The following is a 4,923-nucleotide window of genomic DNA, read 5'->3' on the forward strand; positions in this document are numbered from 1 at the left end:
GGTTGGCTGGCACATGCAGCCCAGCTTTTGCCAATTCCAGTTCATGTTTTCTCTGTTTTTTCCTTCTCTTCATTCTCTTTTTGTTGTTTTTCCATTTCTTTTTGTTGTTTTTCCATTTCTTTTTGGTGCTTTTCCATTTCTCGGCGGTGGGCCACCTCTTCTTCTTCTAGTTTTCTTTTGTGTGCTGCCTCTTGGGCCGCCTGTTCTCTTTGGAAGGCTGCCAGTTTGATGCGTTCTTCCTTTTCTTTCATCTCCATCTGTCGCCTGTGTTCAGCTTCTTTGATTTGTTCTTCGGCGTCAATTTTTGCCTTAGAAGTCATGGTTCCTGTTTTCTTGTGTTGGGGTGCCCTCCGGTGTTTATCTTCTGAACTGCAGGTTCTCTGTTGCCTCCTGAAGTCTGCCTAGCAACAGTGCTTTTTTCCCTTTCTCTCTCTAGCTAATGTTCAATGAAGGGAAACCAGAAAAACCACTTTATCTGCATGCATATAAGTGCCGGTACTTGCCTCCTAATGGGAGGGCTATTGCATGACAAAAGACCCTCAACAGTTTCTTAATGGCTTCTCGCTTAACATGCAAGCCACAAACTGCCAGAGAGAGCAGAAAAAAAAATTCTCTCTGGTTCCCTTTTAAAACCAACTGTTTCTCTCTGCTAAAAAGCCCTTAGCAGAGAAAAGAAAATATAATATTTCTACTGGCTTCTGGGTTCTGTCTATATCCCACCGCTGCCACCATGTAATAACCTTAGTCCCAGATTTGGACCTTAGCGTCCAAAATATGGGGGTTAGCATGAAAACCTCCAAGCTTAGTTACCAGCTTGGACCTGGTACCTGCTGCCACCACCCAAAAAATTAGAGTATTTTGGGGCACTCTGGTCCCTCTGAAAAACCTTCCCTGGGGACCCCAAGACCCAAATCCCTTGAGTCTCACAACAAAGGGAAATAATCCTTTTTCCCTTCCCCCCTCCAGGTGCTCCTGGAGAGATACACAGACACCAGCTCTGTGAATCCAAACAGAGTGAATCTCCCTCTCTGTTCCCAATCCTGGAAACAAAAAGTACTTTCCTATTCCCCCAGAGGGAATGCAACATCAGGCTAGCAATCCAACACACAGATCTCCCCGATTCCTTCCTCCCACCAATTCCCTGGTGAGTACAGACTCAATTTCCCTGAAGTAAAGAAAAACTCCAACAGGTCTTAAAAGAAAGCTTTATATAAAAAGAAAGAAAAATAAGTACAAATGTTCTCTCTGTATTAGATGATACAACACAGGGTCAATTGCTTAAAAGAATATTGAATAAACAGCCTTATTCCAAAAGAATACAAATCAAAGCACTCCAGCACTTATATTCATGCAAATACCAAAGAAAAGAAACCATATAACTTACTATCTGATCTCTTTGTCCTTACACTTGGAAACAGAAGACTAGAAAAAAGAAACTACTTCTCCAAAGCTCAGAGAAAGCAGGCAGGCAGAAAACAAAAGACCTTAGACACTCAATTCCCTCCACCCAAAGTTGAAAAAATCCGGTTTCCTGATTGGTCCTCTGGTCAGGTGCTTCAGGTGAAAGAGACATTAACCCTTAGCTATCTGTTTATGACAGTCAGCAAACTTAATAAGCGTACTTTCTATGCCAACATCTAAATCGTTGATGAAGATATTGAACAGAACCGGTCCCAAAACAGACCCCTGCGGAACCCCACTTGTTATACCTTTCCAGCAGGATTGGGAGCCATTAACAACTACTCTCTGAGTATGGTTATCCAACCAGTTATGCACCCACCTTATAGTAGCCCCATCTAAATTGTACTTTCCTAGTTTATCTATAAGAATATCATGCGAGACCGTATCAAATGCCTTACTAAAGTCTAGGTATATCACATCCACCGCTTCTCCCTTATCCACAAGGCTCGTTATCCTATCAAAGAATGCTATCAGATTAATTTGACACGATTTGTTCTTTACAAATCCATGCTGGCTATTCCCTATCACCTTACCACCATCTTAATGCATGTCAGTCTGTTAGCAAGAGTCAGGCTAGCATAGGCCAGCTGTAACCCTAATGACGCGAGACTTGTAGAAGCGAGGATAGTGTGAGGTGAGTAGGAAAGAACTGTGTGAGAAGTTATCACAACCTTGCACTGAAAATTAAATACGTAGACTGGCGCCCAGAAGTGAGAAAAATAAGATAGCAGGATGGCCTATGTATAAACAAAATGCAGCTGTTGCTTATTATTGTCTGTATTATTGCTTGTTATGGTATGTAACAAAGGTATAAATGCTTGCTGTAATTGTTTACCTGTTGAGAGACCTGTCCTGGACTGTGTCCCAGGGCACTCCCTCCCTCTATTGCAATTGCTGGAGAAATAATAAAGGATTTGATTTTGCTGCACCCAAACAAAAAAGCGAGAACTGAGTTTTTCTCTGACAAAAGGCATACATTTCTGTTGCATTCCTTGCTGTGCTACTGATGCCTTGGCTGAGGAATGCCATGCATGAAGCAGAATGGGCACACAAGATACAGCAATACAACTCCCATGAAGCACCATGGTGGCACTTCCAAATCAGGTTTTTTCAGTTTTGGACCACAAATGGCTGAAAAATCAAAAGCTTTTCCACTTTCACAGGTTTGTTTTTTTGGACAAAGAAGTTGAAATTGGTCATTTATTGTGGGAGAGAAAAAGTTAAATTGAAAATCCAACTTTACATCAAAAACCAGTTTTGGTGGAAAATTTTTAGCCTGCCCTCTTCTTAACCTCAAAGACATTAGTGCCTGTTTCTTATCTAACTTGTACCATTGTAAAGCATGATTAACTATTAAATGCAATGGGCCTGATTATCAACTCACCCAGGTGTAAATTAAAGTCAATGAGGTTGATTATTGCACTGGTATAAATCAGAAGTCAACATTAATGAAAGTAGAATCTTTTAACTCAAGTCAAGCGATCACCAATCAGCTTAGCTACCCCCACAAATGTTTGTTACAAGGCACCAGTGTTGTCCTAGCCCAAACGTTTGTGAGTGTCTAGACATTTACAACTGTCCATGTTCATCTAGGTTAATTGTTGTTAAAAGGAACACAACTCTTGTCTTGAGAAATCACCTTTGTGTGATGGTGAACCAAGTGTCACTGAATCATTGTCATTGGATATACAATAAATCCATTCCTAATTTTCTCTTGCTTGTCTTCTTGAGTGCAGATTGAAAACAGGTGAAAAACAATCAATTTACACTAACAAAAAGAATGAAAATGTTACCTGATGTAGAAGTTTGTATGATATTCCTTCTGACATGAAACCTTCTGTTAGCATCTATCTATCTATCTAACAAGATACGTATCTTTTGAGTGGCTGCGCACTCTCATGTCCTTTGGGTCTTTCAGGACATTGTCCCATCAGTAACGAGATAAACTCATTAATACCATTTATTTTTCTTTGGGAAACACTGAGAAATAGCCTATGCCTTTCTGGTCTCAAACCAATCTCCTCTCACTTCCCAGTCATCCACTGTATAATGCCTTTTATAGTTTTGTGGATTAAAATTTCAAAGGGATTTATTAACATGTTTGCCTTGTTGATCTCAAACTCAGTTGGACTATTTTAATTCTGCTTTCTGATAGGATTTTTACTAACTTCCCACCCTGACAAATGAAATAGAAATAATAGGAAATTGACCTTTCCCTGTCCTAAATAGCTTTGAAAATCCCACACTCTGTCTTTCCACATAGTTGAACAGATAGGCAGTCAAGGACAGATTTTTAGAGGATTTTAAGAGCCTATTGTGATTTCCAAAAGCACACAGGAGCCAATGTCCATTTAAATCAATGGGAGTTAGGAGCCTAGATACTTCTGAAAGTTCCACAAGGTCCCTAAGTACCTTTAACATCTGTCCTCAGGTGACTAACTCCCACTGATTTCAAAATCTGGCCTATAGTTGTTATGCAATATAGCTACCCCTTCTCGACACCTCATCATCTTCTGCCCCTACTGCCCATTAGCTGATCCTTTCCTAACCTTTTCTCTGGGTGGCTATCTTATCTCATTATACCACACCTTTCACATGAGTTATAGTACTCTTTTCATAGGACTAATCCACTGCTGTCATTTAAACAAACACTTAAGGCTACAGGTGAGTCTCATTTTATGCAAGGGTTCCGTTCCGCAGTTAGCGCTGTGACAAAGTTCCTTCTCTACTTTGGTGGGTCCTGCTCTTATTGGAGGATTTGCTCATCTCAGTGATCTTCCCCACAGTCTGGGTCAACTCCTCCTGTGTCTGATCAGGAGTTGGGAGGTTTGGGGGGAACCCAGGCCCGCCCTCTACTCCAGGTTCCAGCCCAGGGCCCTGTGGATTGCAGCTGTCTATAGTGCCTCCTGTAACAGCTGCATGACAGCTACAACTCCCTGGTCTACTTCCCCATAGCCTCCTCCAAACACCTTCTTTATCCTCGCCACAGGACCTTCCTCCTGGTGTCTGAAAACGCTTGTACTCTTTAGTCCTCCAGCAGCATACCCTCTCACTCTCAGCTCCTTGTGCCTCTTGCTCCCAATTCCTCACACACACACTTCCTCTCCTCTGGCTCCCCCCTCCCTGAGTGGAGTGAGCTCCTTTTTAAACCCAGGTGCCCTGATTAACCTGCCTTGATTGGCTGCAGGTGTACTAATCAGTCTGTCTGCCTTAATTGGTTCTAGCAGGTTCCTGATTACTCTAGTGCAGCCCCTGCTCTGGTCCCTCAGGGAGCAGAAGTCTGCTTCTCCTGGGGCCAGTACTGGCTGTCCTTTCTACCGCTCTGCTGTAGAGGAAGGAGGGAGAGGGCTGCTGCTGCTGTTCCTGCTGGGCACCGGGCCCTCACTGCTGCTGCTGCTGCTGTTTCTGCTGCTGTTCCTGCTCCTGCTGCTCCACTGGCTGGGCTAGACACCACCACCCACC

This window comes from Gopherus flavomarginatus (assembly GCF_025201925.1).
Source record: "Gopherus flavomarginatus isolate rGopFla2 chromosome 11 unlocalized genomic scaffold, rGopFla2.mat.asm SUPER_11_unloc_1, whole genome shotgun sequence".
NCBI classification, from domain to species: Eukaryota; Metazoa; Chordata; order Testudines; family Testudinidae; genus Gopherus; species Gopherus flavomarginatus.